Raw genomic sequence first — 21,536 nt, 5'->3', positions numbered from 1 at the left:
CTAATTAAATAAGTAACTCGACATCGTCAAGCATTACGCAACAAAGGATTATAGGAGCGAAGCCTAGAGGGACGAAGTTTACACACTATATAGCGTCTTGTCCTAATCGCTGCAGGGCCACGACAAATGAATTATGCGAGTTTCGCGATGCTAGGCACCCCTGACGTCTATGCGACAGAAAGCTCTGGAACTGCAGCGTTTCATACTGTGGAATATGCTTATTTGTTGCCTTGTCAGCTGGCGTGTTCTGTACAACCCTAAACCGTCGAAACACCTAATGTCTTATCTACTTACAACGCTGGAGCTGGAAACTTTGCAATGAATTTGACACAAAAAATTAGAACCAGCGTTAGTTTTTACTTAGATAAGTATGGACAACCACCATCGCTTCTGACAATAACGGGCTTTTCTGTTCTTATAGGATCCCAATCAGCCAATTGAATGACTGTTTTGAATGTACTCTCAGCTCCATCCACGCTCTTAATACAATAAGTAGCTTGATCAAAGTGTGATTAAACTTTTGTGTTGAGTAGGAAAGTATTCGCAAGCAGTGTTCGAATCCATTAGGTATGATTAGGTTTATCTCTACCTCGCGTCCGTGCTGTCAACGTGTTAAGCCTTCAAATGAACTATCATACCATTTGCTAGATTACATTTCTCCTAGACACGGAAAGCCATGTCAAAATGGCCACGCCCTTCCACGTGCAGGGTCAAGGCGATGCGACAGTGACACTATGACCAGCAGATTCTTGACCGGCTTATGAGGTTTGACTGTGTTTCTGAACATTACTTGGCGAAGCGAGGTGGGGGGGGGGGGAGGGGGAGGGGCGGCATTAGGAGGGAGAGGGAAGTCACAGACACAAAGCCACTGGTGTCCCACAGCAAAGGAAAATGGGAATTAAAATTTAACGCCTACTTTAAATTACATGGCTACTACGAACTAATATGTTGATGTACAAACAATGTAATACATTAAACCCTTGTGTCTGGGAATAAGAAACACTTGAGACAAGGAGAAAGGAGTGGATAATTTACTTCCCTCGGAATACCAAAGATGAAGCTGATGAACAGTAGTATAAAGAAAAATAACGACTAATAATTGGAAACGACACGTAAATTGAAGAAGTGAAAGCACGACTACGTAGTATGGCCGAAGAAAGGAAGTTATTGGAAGGAGACTGGCACAGTCGAAGAAAGCTTTCTTCAGTAAAATAGGTCTACTGGTGTTAGATATTATATGGAATATCAGATATATGGAAATGAGGAAGATGTTCAAAACTTGTATGTATGCCTCGAGTCCAGTCTTGTATGGAAGTAAAAAATGGACTTTCGGAAATCACGAGAAGAAAAGTATGAAACCATCTGAAATGTGAGACTATCGAATAATTAAGTGGAAAAATAGAGTACGAAAAAGGGTAGGTGAAGAGAGAGGTCTATGTAAGATCCTTATCGCAGCAGGGACAGATTAACAGGACATTTACGCCATGCAGGAATAGTTCATTTAGATCTGTAAAGAGCAACAGACCGCAAAACCGTAAAAACCTATCAAAACTGGACTACGCAAAATCGGAGTATATAGAATGTGGAGTAATAGTTATGCAGAGGTAAAAATATTACCACAAGATTGGCAACAGCAGATCAATCGAAGGACTGATGAACAAGCTGGTCCGAAATATGCTGACGCAGCTGGCGGTGCAGAGAATGATTAAAACTTAAGATACAAATCATCCTTGGAAGAAGTTCCACAAAGAAAAATATTAACTGTAAAACAACGAAAAGAAAAGTCATTCAGAACTGTTAACTGAGTGAGAAAATTCGTGCCCAGCGAAAGTTCACTGCTGACAAAACGAAAAAGACAAATGATTGTCGGTAACATGAAAACAAACTATAACAAATGAAAGATCATCGTAGTCGTCGTCGTCAAAGCTATCATCAAATCATCATCAGTGAGGTCATTGTGTCGTCATCACCAGCCCACCAGCCGCCACTAGCCCGTTCCAATACGTTGTTTTTAGTTGAATTTATTCCATTCTAAGTTTTAATCCAACAATAGTATACTTTTTATACCTACTGTTACGGAGCTCTTTTATTCTTTGTTCTTTCCTTACTTTACTTTTGTTTTTCTTGCTAAATGTTCGTCCTCAGCACCACACTTCAGTCGTTCTTAAAAATGTTCTTATTTCACTATTTTGTGCCACGTGTTTATGCTGAAACATGTTATGCAACTGTAGGACCATGCTGTTCAGTTTCCTTATGAAAATAGTGTCCCACTCCATGTTTTAGGATTAAATATTCTAAGACTGTGTTGCTAAATCCGGTGTTACAACGAACAGCGAACTGATACCATACTTAGTCTTATGTAGAAACGTAAGGCTTTCGAGGAAGGAACTGGAAGATTTTATTGAGACCATAGCACTCAAAAGATCGCTACAAGTGGCCAGCAGTTGGTCTTATTAATGTACTGCAGCCATGTGAATATGATTGCTTGTTCGAAACCGGTCATTGTAATGGGCAATAATTGATTTAAACCTCATATCGTGAGCGGGGTAGCTAGCTCTCAACTCATTTTATCATACAGCCCTTAATATTTCATCTACTGACAAAATATCTTTTGTTTCATGTTCTGAGTAACTTATCTCATTTCAAACTCCTTCAGTTTACTTTACCCTGCTCTCTAAGAAACAAAGGCTTACTGCTTCATTCAATGATTGTTTCGTTTTCTTTGTTACGTTACCATGTGTACCCCTGACATGGTCATTGTTACTTCACTGTTTCAACTACTATTATTACTTACAATGTCCAATTTTTACTTCAGCAAGCAATAGCAATGCAAAGTTGAGAATTGCAGAACGAAATTTTCACTCTGCAGCAGAGTGTGTGCTGTTATGAAACTTCCTGTCAGATTAAAACGGACCGAGACTCGAACTCGGAACCTCTGCCTTTCGCTGTGAGGATCGGTCGTGAGTCACGTTTGGATAGCTCAGTCGGTAGAGCACTTGCCCACGAAAGGTAGAGGTTCCGAGTTCGAGTATCGGTCCGGCACGCAGTTTTAATCTGACAGGAAGTTTGAATTATGGTAACTCCACTGCTAACAAACACACGTACAGGCATACATTTGGCCCTAATTGTAGGCGTTCGTGGCGAACAACAAACTGTGTTCTTGGTAGCTTAGTACTGACAGGTCTGTTTGTCCCTGTGGTTGCTCTGTACTCAGCTACCATTTACGTTAAGAATTTAACTAAACGTTTGTCTGGAAAAACGGGAAAATCAATGCTCCGTACGACACAATACACGCAATATCACATGATCGAAACTCGTGTTAGATGATAAATGTGTAAAGGATATACAGGTATATCACACCAAAATATTTTTAATCGCTACATAAATGCTTATCGACAGTGTTTATATGGCCGATGAATCAGTTCCAGTGCAAGCGTTGCAATATTGCTAATAAAAGGTATTTGAGTAGAATGTGTTACACCGAATGAGGATCAAGCAATCGTAATACGAAAGCTGTGAGTGTCAGCGCCCTTAGGGTGACTAAAACTATTGCTTACTGATTTTAATTTTATCTGGATCGTGACACAGGGCTGTATTTTGCTCTCAAAATTCGCAGCAAATAAAAGTAACTGCGCTTCAGTAACCAGTCTTCTGCGGGAACTATTTAAATTACGAACAGTAAATAAGTGAACAACTCTACACAGGAAACGGTGTAAAGACCGTTACCAGGTGTTACGTTGTGTCTTTAATAGTAATGTTCTCTGTGAAGGTGGGAGAAATTGACATGATGAAATCTATAGTTTTCTTGTGACCTAAAAATAAAGACGCTGCTGTTTAACAGTCTCATGTAGCGGACATACTGCAGTAACTTTGTCATATACTGGGTAAATATCAGCACAAATGCATGTCTGAATATCCATTATTCGCAACGGGCTTTCGATAGATAGAGTTTTTCGCCGAGCTCTGTTTTGGGAGGTTTCTTGAATGTTAATGACATGACTTGCAAAAATATTTAGCACTGTTACTTATAGAAAGATATGTTTTTAAAATAAAATAGGTTCTCAGGACATAAATGGCCATGTCCACGCATCTATTGGAGTAACAAGGATCAATATACAATGGATGATGATAGCTGAATCCACACGAACTTTACACCTCTATTTTCTCTAAAAAGATACATGAAAAACTGGGGTCTATTAAATCATAAGTAATGAACGTAGACATGCACTCACAAGCTACAAAATATTAGGTTGCTAAATAAAGTCGCATCAGTGCACACCGACACAGTTATTGCGACAGAAGTTACTTAAATTTTAATTTTGAAATTCTGTCCTGAGGTTAACATGCAGGGCTATAAGTTACACGTGTTTGTTGCGGGGGTACTTCTGGTACAACCGTAGTGCCCCCACTTTCCTCTCCCATTAGCGAATGGTGAGTGGCAAGCGGGTCATTTCATGTTAGATCACCTAATTACACAACATTTTTCTGCTCGACCATCATGGATTTGGAGGAAATTTCATGCGAACATTCGCACATGTCCCTGATGAATTGAAAGTTTAATATTCGTCGAAGCGATATTGACCGAGATATAGTCACAGGAAGCATTAATTTCTGGATATTTTTGAGCTGTTATATCTGGGGAAATATTTTTTGAATGAAATGACATTGGTCCATCTTGTACGACTGTACACGTTGTCTTAAGAATAAAAATGAAAAGAATTTTACGAAAAATTCGGCGCCCTAAAAAATTTCAAAGTTAGACTTTTATGTCATAGGTACTAAAGATATGACGAAGGTGATGGTTCAAATGGCTGTAGGCACTATGGGACTTAACATCTGAGGTCATCAGTCCCCTAGACTTAGAAATACTTAAACCTAACTAATCTAAGGACATCACACACATCCATGCCCGAGGCAGGATTCGAACCTGCGACCGTAGCAGCAGCGCGGTTCCGGACTGAAGCGCCTAGAACCGCTCGGCCACAGCGGCCGGCAACGAAGGTGAAACATTGAATTTAGTAACCTAACAACACCAGGGCCACTCTCCAATACAGAATAAATTAAGAGCAAAATTGAAAGTTTGGAGAAAGTTCAGAAATGCGGTATCTTCGACCTGATTTTTCAATTTGATTTGCCCAATAATTTCCAATAATCTACAAATTCGTTGAAAAAAATGTAGATTTTTGTGAAAAGGTGAAAATAGTGTATATTCGCCTCTCCTTTTTCGAATACCGTTTTCTGTTAAAACTTCGAAATCAGCGGCACCCGAACAATGTGGTTTATGCCTGCGCAAAGCTGTGGATAATATTTCCAACATGGGCTAACAATGGTACGTGAACTGAGGCAAACAAGTCGGAATAACTGCACCGGGAATAAAGTTCTAACTTTGGCTTCTTATATCTCTTTATTTAAAGGCATGATGAACATGAGTCTTCGGACACGACACTGAGTAACATAAGGTTTTCGCGTATAAAATTTGTCATTAACGTACACCAAGTTTCTAAACATCAGTTCGAACTTGATTTTTGTAAAAATTACAAAAAAGATCACATTCAATTTGTTGTTAGAAAATCTGTTTTACATAACTGATTTCAAACTAATCACCTTTAGAAAGAGCATGTTTTCCAAATTCAGGAAATCACTTTCGATTTTCCAGTGTGCGTTAACAATACCTGAAAACGATGATAAATTAGAGGGAATGTAGCACGGCAGGAGGCTACAGTACACCAACGTGTTGTCCGTGTTTAGTTGCATGTGGTTTTTATTTTTTAAGTTGAGAAGAAATATCTCGCAATATTACGTTGATTTATGGTGAGCCGCGCGTAGTGGCCGCGTGCTTAGAGGCGCCATGCACGAACTGGGCAGCCCCTCCCGCCGGAGGTTCGAGTCCTCCCTCGGGCATTGGTGTGTGTGTTAGTCTTAGCATAAGTTAGTTTAAGTTGCTTTAAGTAGTGCGTAAGTCTATGGATCGATGACCTCAGCAGTTTGGTCCCTTAAGAATTCACACACATTTAAACTTTTTTTTATGGTGACATTTTTACTATCGGTTCAAGAACATGAACCAGCAACTCCATCACCGTAGGTGTCACGCCTGACAGCCGAACAATAGCAGTCTTATTTGGTTTCTTAATTTAGGTTCTAAAGCCTTGTTGTGATACCTGTGTACTTACAAAGCCATTTGCTAAGTACCTTCTCGCGAAATCTGAAATCTGTAGGAATATCCCTCATCGGTAGCAAGCACAAAGTAATACCAAATTTGATTTTAAGCTTCTAAGAATTGCAAATTATTGACCTATCAATTGAACAAAATGATACACCGATAAAATTTCTGCATCCGCAATGCCCAGATCATTCATTTTACTGTCTCGAAATACAGGATGCTTGTTGGGTACCATCACAACACCTATTTTCCAGTCCGCAGCTCGTGGTCTCGCGGTCGCGTTCTCGCTTCCCGAGCACTGGGTCCCGGGTTCGATCTCGGCGGGATCAGGGATTTTCACCTGCCTCGAGATGACTGGGTGTTTGTGTTGCCCTCATCATTTCATCATCATTCCTGAAAGTGGCGAGTCTGGACTGAGCAAAGGTAGGGAATTTGTACGGTCTCTGATGACCGCGCAGTTGAGCGCCCCACAAACCAAACATCATCATCACCACACCTCTTTTCCGAGCCCTCTGTTCCTTTAGTATCATTGTCTGGCAGACAGTATCAACTTCCAGAAAATGAACAGCAGGAAGTAGCTAAAAAATTCAATAAAATGTAAACTGCAATGTTGAGAAGTTTAAAATCCCAATTGATATTACATTTTGCTTGCCGTCTATGTGCAATATTCTTATAGATTTGAGGAAAGTAGATAAGATATTTATCAAATCGTTTTGTAAGCAGACTGGTACCACTACAAGGGTTTGGAACTTGGAAACCAAATTACAGGCTTGGGGAACTGAATGAAGAAACCACCAGTAGCTGGTATTGCACAGCTATCGGGCTTGACCCCTATGGCGATCGAGCTCCTGTTTCATGTGCTTGAACTGGTAGTGACAATGGCATCATGCACCAGCATAATATAACGGGACATTATTCGTCACTTTAAAAATAATAAACACGTACAACGAACAGAGACAACCGTTTGCTGCAACGTAGCCTGTTGCTGGGGTACGTTCCCTGAAATTTTCTGACATTTTCAGGTATTATTAACGCACATTGAAAAATCGTACGTGTTTTTCTGAATGCTTGTAAACATGCTCTGTCTAACTGTGACTGTCCTGAAATCAGTTACGTAAAACAGATTTTCTAACAGCAAACTGAATGTGATCGATTTTTGTAATTTTTGCAAAAATCAAGTTTGAACTGATTCTGTAGAAATTTACGTGAATGACATTATATATAGGAAAATCTTATGTTAGTGAGTTGTTGTGTCTAAAGTTTCATGTTTATCATGCCTTTAATCAAAGAGATATAAGAAGTTAAAGTTAAAACTTTATTTTCTGTGTGATTTTTCCGACTAACTTGCCTCAATTTATGTAGCATTGTGGGCCAATTTTGGAAATATGACCCACTGCTTTGAACTGACTTAAACCACTTTGTTTTGCATACCACTGATTTTGAAGTTTTAATAAAAAACTATATTTGAAAAAGAATTGGAGAATATACACTATTTTCACCTGCTAAGAGAAATCGCCATTTTTTCGACGAATTTGTAGGTTACTGGATCATAATGGATGAATGAAATTTTGAATTCGACATTCATGTGCTACCGAGCTATTGTGTATTAAGTTTCATGTTGCTCTCTGAGATATAAGAACCCAAAATTCACATTTTGTTCACGCCGCTATTTTCGCGCCCAGTTTTGATTCAAATTATGTACCGTTCTTAGTGCGCATTGGATAATCAAATACCATTTTTATGCGGTTAAGACCATGGTCTTTGTAATGAAGCCAGTTTGAAAAGTTTTATAGAACATAATTTTTTGCTGAATCAGGTCGGAGATATCGCATTTTTGACCTTTCTACAAACCTTCAATTTTGCAGTTAATATATTCAGTATTGGAAGCTGGTACATAAATGAAACTTTATATTTGAGGCCCTTGTGTTGTTATGTTACTAAGTTCAATGTTTCACATTTGTCATATCTTTAGTAGCTGGAACATAAGAAGCCATACTTCGAAATTTTTTCGGGCCCTGATTTTTTCGGACGAATTTGTATAAATTTCTCTGGCTGAATGTGTCTCTTAAAAGTCTTTCATTATTATTCTTAATAGTGCCGTTTTACAAGCTGGACAAATTTCATTTCTTTCGAAAAATATTGCCCGAGATATAACAGCTCAAAAATCGCCAGAAAATAACGCTCCCTCTGTGCAAAGTCGCGTGTGAATCCAAACTGTGACTATATTTCGACCAATATCGCTTTGACGAACATTAAACTTTATTAATGTTCATCTGGGACATGTACGAATGTCCACATAAAATTTCGCCCAAATCGTGATGGTCGAGCAGGGTGGCGTAGATGAGCCGACATGGAATGACCCAAGAATGATTGTCGTTAATCCTTCTTGTTAACTTCAGTTTCTCAGATTTCTCTTTGCGGTCACTTCGCGAGACGTCTGTGGGAGGAAGTTATACGTTAACCGAAACTTCCCGTAGCAAATTCTCTCGAAATTCTAATAGTAAGCCTTTTCCTGATGCACGACTCTTCTCTTGTATTGTATGACCTAGGAGTTCATTGAGCATATACACGTATTTCTGCATGTTGCGCAAGCTATTGTATAATACTGGGTGGAGGGTACGTAGTGTCACTGCTGGACACTTGATTTCCTGTTCCACACGTAAACCGAGTGAGAGAAAACGATAGTCTATACGCTTCCGTACGAGCTCTAATTTATCTTCTCTTGTCTTCGCGCTCCTTGCGCGAAATGTACGGCAGTAGAATCGTTCTGCAGCTAGCTGTTAATGCCTATTTCCTAAATTTTCTCAGTAATGTTTTCATAAAAAAAAGTCGTCCTCCGCCCAGGGATTCCCATTTGAGTTCAAGGAGCATTTTCGTAATGATTCTGTTTTGATCAGAGCTACTGGTAACAAATCTAGCAGCACTCCTTCCAATTGCTTCGATGTATTTCGTTAATCCAACCTGGTGTGGATCACAAACATTCACTCTGTACTCAAGAATGGGAGCACCTCTGTTCTATACGTGGGCTCATTTACAGATGAGCTACACTTTCCTAAAATTCTCACAACAAACGGAAGCCAACAATCTGCTTTCGCTACTACTGGCCTTAGGTGCTCGTTCCGTTTCATTACACTTTGCACTGTTACGCATAGATATTTAATCAACATGACTGAGTCACGTACGACATCACTGATATTGTATAGTATCAACAGAGGACTGTTTCTCGTGTTAATTACATTAACTTACATTTTTCTACACTTAGAGGAAGGAGCCATTCGTTACACCAAATAGTAATTTTGTCTAAGTCATTCTGTATCCTCCTACAGTCACTCAACGACGATACTTCATCCTGTTCTGCAGCTTCATCAGCAAAAAGTCACAGATCGGAGCTCATCCTACATGTCAGTTAATTTATATATACAAAGAACGAGAGCGCTCCTATCACATTTCCCTGCTGCACTCCTAACGATTCCCCTTATCTCTGACGAACACTCGTCCTCGGGGACAACGTATTGGATTCTATTGCTTACGAATTCTTGGAGCCAGTCACATATCTGAGAACCTATTCTCTATGATCAGACCTTCGTTAACAGTCTGCAATAGGACACTGTATCAAACCCTTTCCGGAAAACTGTGAATAAGCTATCTGTCTTTTGCCATCCATTGATGTTTCGCAGGATACTTTACGACAAAATCTGAGTTTCACCAGAGAGAGCTTTATAAATACGTGTTTATTGGCGGGCAGAAGGTGTTCCGTCTCAAAGAAATTGATTACTTCCAACTTAGAATAAATTACATAATTTTGAAGATCTGTTTACTCGGTCTCCATACTCCAGATGGCATATTTTCGGTGTTTTTCCACCCACATCGATTACAACACATCATTTGCGTTTATCGCTGTTGCTAATCAGTGTGGGCGGAAAAACGCCCAAAATCGGCCACCTGCAGTATGAAGACCGAGTAACACATCTCCAGGACGACGTACATGGTCTAGTAACATTGGAAATCGCCACTGAAGATGCTAGATAAATAAAAGAAGCGAAACGAATATGACAAATAAAAAAAACTGTTTTTCACTTAACTGAAAAGATGGAACATACCTCCATGCATTCTGAAGTACATAATGAACGACGAAAAACGGAAAAAAATGATAAGAAGAATAATCATCAATTGTAGGGCTACTGGAACACTAAACAGACTAAGCATTACACCCTCGACAATTCCGGTGTACACTAAGAAACATTGTGTTATTTCTCCGGCATATTTCCATAAACGATATACTGGGTGTCTCAAACTTTTAGGATCAAACTGAAACACGTGATAGTTCGTCCACAACCAATTACACTCAGATAGGGAACCGATGGTCGGAAACTCATATTCATTGTGTTATGGACATACACAGTGTACACCGCATAACAACAACGTAGCTCACAGTAACTATTCAACTTGAGGACCGCTAGTCCCGGTGCATGCATAACAACGGCGTGCAAGGTTCAGCCACCGTCCGTGAAAGATCTCTGATGTCTGTTATACCCGGAGAGAGGCAGCTGGGATCCAATAAGCAGGTCTTCATCCTTTTGGACAGGGATTTCATATAACAACTTCGTGACGTAGCGCCTGAGGGAAAGGTCTGGAGGTGTGAGATCCAGCGATTACGCTGGCCTTCGGACAGAACTTTCTCTTCTAATCCAACAATGAGGGTGTTCGCGGACATTAACACCGAAATGGGTTGGTGAATCGTTGCGTTACAACTACATCCTTTCGCGGACAACAAGCGGTATAGTCTCCAAGAATTGTGGCAGCACATTTTTCAGGAACACAAGGTAACGTGGACCTGTCAAACGAGGAGGCAGCAAATAAATTTCTGTTAGGTGATATGGGACAATGTCCGCCAATACGTTGGCAGAGAATCGGTACTGTTAGAGATGGATGTGAATGGCTAGGGATTGCCCTCACTTCACACGTGGCTTTTGCGGCTGTTGAAAACACCCTCACGGGTGAATGAGGCGTCATCCGTGAACAACAAAAACTGTACTAATTTCGACACTCTTAGCACTGCGGTGGATAATCCACCGACAGAAGTGAACGCGTGGCTGAAAATCTAATGGTCCCAGTAGTTGCGCACGTTCTTTATGATAGGGGTGTAATACCTATTTCACCAGTATTCTCCACACTGTATCCTTAGAAGTGGGCTTTTCATGGGCAAATCAACGAGTGCTTATTGCTGGATCATAGGCCATAAGATCCAACAGCACCTCCTCAAAGGCTGGTGGTCGGACTTGTCTTTGGCGGAAACCTTGACCGGTTCTCTGTTTCGTGGAGGACTGCGACTTTAATGGTATCCACGGAGATAAGCTTCTTCCAGTTAGGATGACGCCAGCTGGGAAAACGTTGTGTGTACATTTGAGCTGCTTTACGTGCACTACATCCTGCCGTATCGTACATTCCATAACACAAAAAATACGCATTTCCAATCATTGTTTCCATATCTCAATATAATCGGTTTTGGACCCCCTATTCGCTGTTTCAATACGCCCCAGAAGGTTTGAGACAGACTGTAGTAATGTCGATAAAGGTGCTACGAACTTTTGAAGACTTGAATTCAATAAAAATGAAAGTTTTAAGCCACGGTAATTTTAAAATCATTAGAAACTACAAATGAGTAGAAAATCATAATTTTATAGACCTAAATTGAAACGGCGATACGAAGTATACGAAAAATTTGAAATACAGTTCGCCTAAATATATATGCCTTGTTGTGAAATTTAACATGAAGTAACAGTCGCATCTGAGAGAAAGATCGCTGTGCAGCTACTGACATATTGTCTTTCTCGCAGAAAATCCACAGCCAGTTGTTGCACTACAGAAATTTACTGTCCATCTGTATTGTACGCACTTTTAAAATTGTGACCCATTTCAGTACCACATAAGCGATCTTCATGTCTGGGTATATCAGTTACAATAGAAACACGCCCAATTCATTAGCAAATTTTCATTCTACGTCATATAAGATTATAATCCAGTGGCCACTCTCCTGAACCAGCTATCAATATTCTTCTCATTTTTCCTCTATTGATATTGTATCAATTCGATCTCAGGGATATTGTTGCTTACCTATGCTGTAAATAGGATAACGTGTACACGCTGAACCAGAGGGGCAATCAGAAGCATAATGTGTTTTTTTAATTGAGAAGAATGCGAAGGAATCTGATTCACGCAAATTATTAAATGAAATAGTTGACTATATCATACACCATATGTTTCCGCCTAGTGTCGGCATTGGAGATCCAGATCGAAAACTAAACTCACACATGAACTCGAAATAAATACTCTCGAATATCTATCACAAAACGAATTTCATTCTTCCTGACGCTAGTGTGTAAAGGTTGCCGACCTCAGTAAATTACGTTTTTCCAAATATTTGCTTAAAGAAGCAGTAAAAGTCGTTGAAGGGAACGAACATAGAGTTTAACATCGCGTCGACGGCCATTTCATTAGGGACGAAACGTTAGATTAGGTAGGACTAGGTTGATGAAGGAAATCTGTCCTGTTTGTTCAATTGTAGTTGATAGAAACCACAAAAATTCTAAATTTCGATGGCTGGTTTGAAATATCAACCACCGTCCTACCGAACACGAGTTCAGTGCGTTAACAACTGGGCATTAAATATAGGAATTTTCCACAGTTTTTCACTTCCAGTTTCAGAGAGAAAACGATGCACGAGAAAACGGCCTGACGTACCTGAAAGTATCACAAACTTCCAATTTTGAGGTGGCAAAAATTGTGCTTCCCTTAGCAAAATGTTCTGAACAATGCTTCTACCATATGCAGGAAGTGGACAACTAATGCCTAAATACCGTCTGAGAAATTTAGCCCTTATCAATCCACCAAGAAGACGTCTAATTTCAAAAACCATAGGCAATCAATTCGATATCGGTAAGGCTGTAATCATTACGTTTGTAACGTCCCCTTAGAAAAAATTATGAATTACTGTGCTGGTAAACTTCTATGTTATTTGATTTTGTAACAGCTGAGCAAAACTGAACGTACTCAGACATTTCTCTCTTTACTTATTCTGATCATCACTAAACTGGCACAAAATATTTTTAGCGCTACTCAGTCTGACTTTCAACAATCCATACAAAAGAAGGGCCCTGACTAACAATAACCTATTCCTTTCATGAATCACTTACCTCACAAAAATCTTCGTTACTCGAACTACTGCAATACAGCGAGCGCCAATACTGCCAGCTAAATAGAAGATTCCAAGTACTTAAGGCACTAACTACTGATAGGCATAGTTAGCAAATGAAAGATTTTGATAGAGAACAAACAATGTATTTACCTTAATAGCGTTCAAAAGTCATTATATATTGTGCCATCCAATTAAACAAATTTTCTTTTTCTGACGGACACCGGACACACGTCCAGATCGTCCACTCAAAACTCTGGCATCTCTCTTTCCACATCAACCACTGTAGGCGGCTCACCTCCAACTGCGCAACGCTACGCGCTGTTCCCATCCAACTGCCCAACACTACAATAGCGAATATTCCAACAATGCCAACCAGCCACAGACTGCACACAGCACAGTCGCTGATTTTCATACAGAGCGCTACTTGGCGTTACCAACATATAAACCTAAACAGCCTATTTACACGTTCATCGAACGAAAAGAAATCCGTCCGTGGAGAAAAACACGAAGTTGAACGTGTGCTTGAAGTCAGTTGCAGGGAAGGAAAATGGCTGAATTCCGTTTATTAGGAGAGTTTCAGCAAAGTGTAACGCGCCTAGAATCGACACGCTTTCTTGAGTGCTGCTCTCGTTAGAGGATGACGTTGGAACAAGTCTGCTAGGTTCGTTACTGATCAGGTCAATCAGTAAGAGAATGTTACGGTAACGTTATGTGGGATTACAGGGTAACTTTCATGGAACAAGACGATCTCTCCCCAAAGCGCTGTTGAGAAAATTTAAAGAACCAGCATTTGCGACAGGCTGCAGGGCGATTTTTCTGCCTCCAACGTTCATCTCCCCTGAGGACCGTAATCACCAAATAAAGGAGTTTAGGCCACGTACAGAGCCATACAGGAAATCAGGTAGTGTCCAACAACGGTAAAAATGAACCTTCGCCACGCACTGTTGGGTTTCTTGTTAAGGACGTACGAGGGACTTCAAAATACAAGTTACGCATTATTACGGTATCCAAGTAATGTTTATTGGATGCTGAACTACGCTTAAAAGTGACCCACTTACTTGACACTGTTTTTCAACATAGCCAGCAAGTCTCTGTAAACAAGGGTCGAATTGTTGTGCCAATAGTTCGATTCCACAACGATATAAATCCACCCCTTGGACACGGAGTCATTCGAGAAACCGTGTGTGAACGTCCTCATCGTCGGAAAATTCGCGATTGCTGCGAATGAGTTCCTGGAACGCCTGGACACAGTCATCAGAGGTCGCTGTCGATGGTCTTCCCTCTCCATCAGCATCACCCACGTCTGTCCAGCCTCAGTGAGATTGTTGGCACCATTTCACTACTGCTGCACTTGATATTGTATTCAGTTCAAATACCATCAGAATTTCAATTTGAATCTGTGTTCAATTTAGACGTTTTTCTTACAAGAATCGTACTGTCCCGCATAGTTCAACTACGGAGTAAGTTTGGAGCAGTCGCGCAATTTCACCACCGCCCTATGATGCACCTGTTATCCTTACCGCAAAGGAATTTTGTCTGGAGGAAACTTAGAACACTTACTCTTTCCTGGCAATGTTCAACCCCTCTTGAGCAATGGTCTTATCGTGGAACGACTTGTATAACTTAGTAGCCACTAGTAGCAGTTTTGAACCCAATCATTAGTAAGAAACTTTCTTGGTTTCTGTTCACATTGTTCAGAGGAACAGGAACCAAATTATGTACAGACTTGGATTACTTTAAAAATGTTCACATATGTGTAAATTCCTGAGGGGCCAAACTGCTCAGGTCATGGGTCCCTAGACTTACTCACTACTTGAACTAACTTATGCTAAGAACAACACACACCCATGTCCAAGGCAGGACTCGAAACTCCGGCGGGAGCGGCCACTCAATCCGTGACCTGGAACCTCTAACCGTACGGCCACTCCGCGCGGCGATTACTTAAATTGTCATATTTTAGGCGTCAGTATATTTCTTGTAATGAAATTCAGCTTTAATTAACTCTTTGTTTTTGTTGACGTTTTCCGACCGCTGTGGACGAGTGGTTCTAGGCGCTTCAGTTCGGAAAAGCGCTGCTGCTACGGTCACAGGTTCGAATCCTGCCTCGGGCATGGATGTGTGTGAAGTACTTAGGTTTGTTAGGTTTAAGTAGTTCTAAGTTCTAGGGGACTGATGACCTCATATGTTAAGTCCCATAGTGCCTAGAGCCATGTGAACAATTTTTCGTTGACGTTTCCTCATTGCATAAATTTTCGACGATTTAGCACGATGTACTTCAGCAGTGTCGATCTTACGACTTTTGTTTATTTACATCACAATACATAGATGAACGCGGTTTCATGAAGCAACACCTCATCTCGGTCGTAAGGATAGCAGGAAAGGGTAGTTTAAAGACATTTTTGGAATGTTTGCGAGACTCAGTCTCCCCGAAAGCCTATCTCCGTCCTTATCTTCTGGTTAATGCCGCTTTACCTGCACCTGGCGACCGTGTGTTGCCACGACGTTGTCTTTCGCGCTGTCTGTGAAACGCCTTACAACTGTTGATGTCCATAGCCACTGGCTACATTCGATGTAAGAGCTGTCAGTTCTGCTACGCTGTGTTGTGTTTGAGTTTAAATGGTTCAAATGGCTCTAAGCACAATGGGACTTAACATCTGAGGTCATCAGTGCCCTAGACTTAGAACTACGCAACCTTACTAACCTAAGGACATCACACACATCCATGTCCGAGGCAGGATTCGAACCTGTGACTGTAGCAGCAGCGCGGTTCCGGACTGGAGCGCCTAGAACCGCTCGGTCACAACGGCCGGCTTGTGCTTGAGTGACTAGCTGAATTGTGCATCAAAGTTAAGACTACTGAGAGTCCGTTATTAATATCAACGACATGGGCATAATTTCGTTTAAGCTGAAGGGAAATGACTATGCACTAATGGGAAAAACAGAATTGAAATTGACGATTCGACAGAAATCTGGCAACTCTTTTGATGTCAAGGAGAGAATCAAAGTCACAGTAGTTCGTTTTACATGCAAAAACAGAAGTGTCGCGATAATAAAGTCACTGTGCCCAAAACGATACACACGAATGTTGTCAGTGAAGGCATTTGTTTCGTTTCCACGTTGCAGGTGGAGATGATTTTTGTCGAAACAGCACAGTTCTTTATCGATATGGGAGCCAAGTTAGTGCTAATTTTAAGGAATTGTTACTCCTTTCAACAATCACTCGGAGATTTTTAAAGGAATCCGACCTCTCCTTCGAGAGCTGTAGCTTACGGTACTTGTGACGAATACGACTGGCTACGCAGTACTACAGTGTGGCGACGATCGACCTCTATGTTCCTATTTACACAATATCAATTATGAGACTCGACTTGAACAGACGAAATTTCAGACCAGATGTATGCCCACCGCCGGTGTATCAGCTTAAAGAGGTTCATCTACATCTATATGGATACTCTGCAAGTCACATTTAAGTGCCTGGCAGATGGTTCACCGAACCACCTTCACAGTCCTCTATTACTCCAATCTGGTATAGCGTACGGAAAGGACGAACACCTGTATATTTCCGTACGAGCTTTGATTTCCCTTAATTTATCATGGTGATCGTTTCTACCTATGTAGGTCGGCGTCAATAAAATATTTTCGTATTCGAAGAAGAAAGTTGGACATTGAAATTTAGAGGGAAGATTCCTAGGCAACGAAAAACACCTTTCCTTAATGATGTCCATCCCAAATCCTGTATCATTTCAGTGACACTCTCTCCCGCATTTCGCAATAATACAAACCGTGCTTCCCTTCTTTGAATTTTTTTGACGTACTCCGTCAGTCCTATCTGATAATTAACCCACCCCTCTGGCGGACAAGTGTAGTGTAGGCAGTCTCCTTAGTAGGTCTGTTACATTTCCTAAGTGTTCAAAATGGCTCTGAGCACTATGCGACTTAACGTCTGAGGTCATCAGTCGGCTAGAACTTAGAACTAATTAAACCTAACTAACCTAAGGACATTACACACATCCATGCCCGAGGCAGGATTCGAACCTGCGACCGTAGCGGTCGCTCGGCTCCAGACTGTAGCGCCTAGAACCGCACGGCCACTTCGGCCGGCTTTCCTAAGTGTCCTGCCAATAAAACGCAGTCTTTGGTTAGCCTTCCCCACAACATTTTCTATGTGTTCCTTCCAATTCAAGTAGTTCGTAATTGTAATACCTAGGTATTTAGTTGAATTTTTGGCTTTTAGATTAGACTGATTTATCGTGTAACCGAAGTTTAACGGATTCCTTTTAGCACTCTTATGGATGACCTGACACTTTTCGGTATTTAGAGTCAGCTGTCAATTTTCGAACCATACACATATTTTTTATAAATCGTTTCGCAATTTGGTTTGATCTTCTGATGACTTTACTAGTCGATATTTGACAGCGTCATCTGCATACAACCTATGACGGCTTCCCAGATTGTCTCCCAAATCGTTTATGTAGCAAAGGGCTTGGGAAACTCCAGAAATCACTTCTGTTTTACTCGATGACTATCCGTCAATTACTACTAATTGTGACCTCTCTGACAGGAAATCACGAATCCAGTCACATAACTGAGACGATATTGCATAAGCACGCAATTTCGATACAAGCCGCTTATGTGGCTTCTAATCTTACGGCTAAAAAACTCGCAGATGTTGGCAAGTGGCTTGGAGATGTGGTGCGAATGAGGATAACATTTCTTTTATTCACGCAGCCTTCTATCGCTGGCGTACAGGATTTTCGGTTTTAGCCATAGCTATTCTTACGGTAGCTGCGAACAACAAAAGCGATTTTGTGCGGGACAAACGCAGACTGGCCGGTGTGCTGGGGGTTGACAACCGCCTGGGCGCCGCCGCTTCTGGGAAACAACAAATAATTGAAAGCGAGGGCGGCTGCGAGTGTGACTGGCGTCTTTGTGTGTCCAGTGAGCCGTACAACAGGTTTCGCGCCGCTGATGGCGTGCTTCCTGTTGGGCCGCCGCACCTGCTGGAACCGCAGCCTCACGGCAACAGCGGCCCAGCCCGCCAAATTCCTCCCATCCTCGCCGGGATTTCACCTGCTGCCGCACCACTTCAGATAATTTGCTAATAACCGCGGAACACCTGAGATGCAATCACTCTACTAAGGAGCTTCCTTACAAAACACTTGTGCGAGCCGTCGTACACCATTGCTCGAGAGTGTGCGACTTGTACTAAATAGTGTAGCAGGGATATAGATGTATGCAAAGAACGGCAGCACGAATGGTCGCAGGTTTCTTTGACCCGTAGGAGAGTGCCACGGAAATGCTGAAAACCCTGAACGAGCAGACACTATAGGACAAACGCCAACTGTCCGAGAAAGTCTACTTGAAAAGTTTCAAGGACCAGATATAAGTGAGGACTCTACAAACCCTCTTATTTCACTCCCGTAGCGACCGCGAAAACATGATCTAACAAATTAGAGCGTGAACAGAAGTGTTTAATCAGTCATTCTGCCCACGCTCCGTCCACGGACGGTATGTGAAGAAGTCGAAACAAATCTGAAAACAGGCAGTACCCTCCACGATGAACTTGTAGAGTACACACATCCCCGTCATCGTCGTCGACACGTATGGCGTCCACAGTGTACTACATTGTCGACTGTTATCCAATATACGTCCATGTGAAGTACCGTCTCAGATGTGCGATTGCATCGACGCGTATTTTACTAAAAGAACCCCGGTACGTCGTAATGGACAGCGACTGCTTAACAGAAAAGGAAGGAAAGTCGAACGTGCCCCAAGGAACCGTAATAGGAGCTCTAATGCTTTGAATGCATATAAACAATTTATGAAACAGGATCAACAAAAAAATGGTTCAAATGGCTCTGAGCACTATGGGACTTAACATCTGTGGTCATCAGTCCCCTAGAACTTAGAACTACTTAAACCTAACTAACCTAAGGACATCACACACATCCATGCCCGAGGCAGGATTCGAACCTGCGACCGTAGCAATCGCGCGGTTCCGGACTGCGCGCCTAGAACCGCTAGACAACCGCGGCCGGCCAGGATCAACAGCACTATAATATTGTTCGCTGGCCATGCTATTGCACGTACCCGACTCATACGATAATAGTTGGTGGTGGCTTTAATTTACCCTCGAAAATACATGTTCAATTCCGGAGGTACGCGTAAAATATCATCCGAAATTGTGCTAAACGCATTCTCTGAAAATTAATCGGAAAATAAGCGAAAAATATACCTATTCACAAACGCAGATAAAAATTCACTTGACGCCTTCCTGAGAGACAATCTCCACTCATTCCAAATTAATAAGTGTAGACCAGACGTGGCTTAAATTCAGAGAAATAGTATGGACCGCAATTGAGAGACTTATACCAAATACATTAACAAATGACGGAGCTGATCCTCCTTGGCACACAAAACTGGTTAGAACACTGTTGCAGAAACAACGAAACAAACATGCCAAATTTAAACAGACGCAAAATCCCCAAGATTGGCGATCTTTTACAGAAGCTCGAAATTTAGCCCGGACTTCAATGCGAGATGCTTATAACAGTTTCCACAACGAAACTTTGTCTCGAAACCTGGCAGAAAATCCAAAGAGATTCTGGTCGTATGTGAAGTATGTTAGCGGCAACAAACAATCAATGCCTTCTCTGCGCGAAAGCAATGGAGATACTATCGAAGACAGTGCTGCCAAAGCAGAGTTACTGAACACAGCCTTCCGAAATGCCTTCACGAAAGAAGACGATGTAAATATTCCAGAATCTGAATCAAGAACAGCTGCCAACATGAGTAAGGTAGAAGTAAATATACTCGGAGCAGTGAAGCAACTTAAATCCCTTAATAAAAGCAAGTCTTCTGGTCCAGACTGTGTACCAATTAGGTTCCTTTCAGAGCATGCTGATTCATTAGCTCCATACTTAACAATCATACACAACCGTTCGCTCGACGAAAGATTCGTATCCAAAGACTGGAAAGTTGCACAGGTCACACCAATATTCAAGGAAAATAGTAGGAGTAATCCACTAAATTACAGGCCCATATCATTAACGTCGATATACAGCAGGATTCTGGAATATATATTGTGTTAGAACATTATGAATTACCTCGAATAAAACGATCTATTGACACACAGTCAACATGGGTTTAGAAAACATCGTTCCTGTGAAACACAACTTGCTCTTTATTCACATGCAGTGTTGAGTGCTATTGACAAGGGATTTCAGATCGATTCCGTATTTCTGGATTTCCGGACGGCTCTTGACATGGTACCACACAAGCGGCTCGTGGTGAAATTGCGTGTTATGTGACTGGATTTGTGTTTTCCTGACAGAGAGGTCACAGTTCGTAGTAATTGACGGAAAGTCATCGAGTAAAAACAGAAGTGATTTCTGGCGTTCCCCAAGGTAGTACTATAGGCCCTTTGCTGTTCCTTATCTATATTAACGATTTTGGAGACAATCTGAGGAGCCGTCTTCCGTTGTTTGCTGATGACGCTGTCGTTTATCGTCTAATAAAGTCATCAGGAGACCAAAACAAACTGCAAAACGATTTAGAAGAAATATCGGAATGGTGCGAAAAGTGGCAGTTGACCCTAAATAACGAAAAGTGTGAGGTCATCCACATGAGTGCTAAAAGGGACTCTTTAACCTTCGGTTACACGATAAAACAGTCTAATCTTAAAGCCGTAAATTCAACTAAATACCTAGATATTGCAATAACGAACAACTTAAATTGGAAGGAACACATAGAAAATGTTGTGGGGAAGGCTAACCAAAGACTGCGTTTTATTGGCACGACAGTTAGAAAATGTAACAGACCTACTAAAGAGACTGCCTACACTACGCTTGTCCGTCCTCTTTTAGTATACTACTGCGCGGTGTGGGATCCTTACCAGATAGGACTGACGGAGTACATCGAAAAAGTTCAAAGAAAGACAGCACGTTTTGTATTATCGCGAAATATGAGAGAGAGTGTCACAGAAATGATACAGGATTTGGACGGGACATATTCCAATCACCAACTTTCTCCTCCGAATGCGAAAATATTTTGTTAACACCGACCTGCATAGGGAGGAACGATCACCACGATAAAATAAGGGAAATCAGAGCTCGTACAGATAGATATAAGTGTTCATTTTTTCCGCGCGCTATACGAGATTGGAATAATAGAGAATTTTGA

The sequence above is a fragment of the Schistocerca nitens genome, chromosome 3 (genome assembly GCF_023898315.1).
Source record: "Schistocerca nitens isolate TAMUIC-IGC-003100 chromosome 3, iqSchNite1.1, whole genome shotgun sequence".
Lineage (NCBI taxonomy): Eukaryota > Metazoa > Arthropoda > Insecta > Orthoptera > Acrididae > Schistocerca > Schistocerca nitens.
This window is presented reverse-complemented; position numbering follows the sequence as displayed.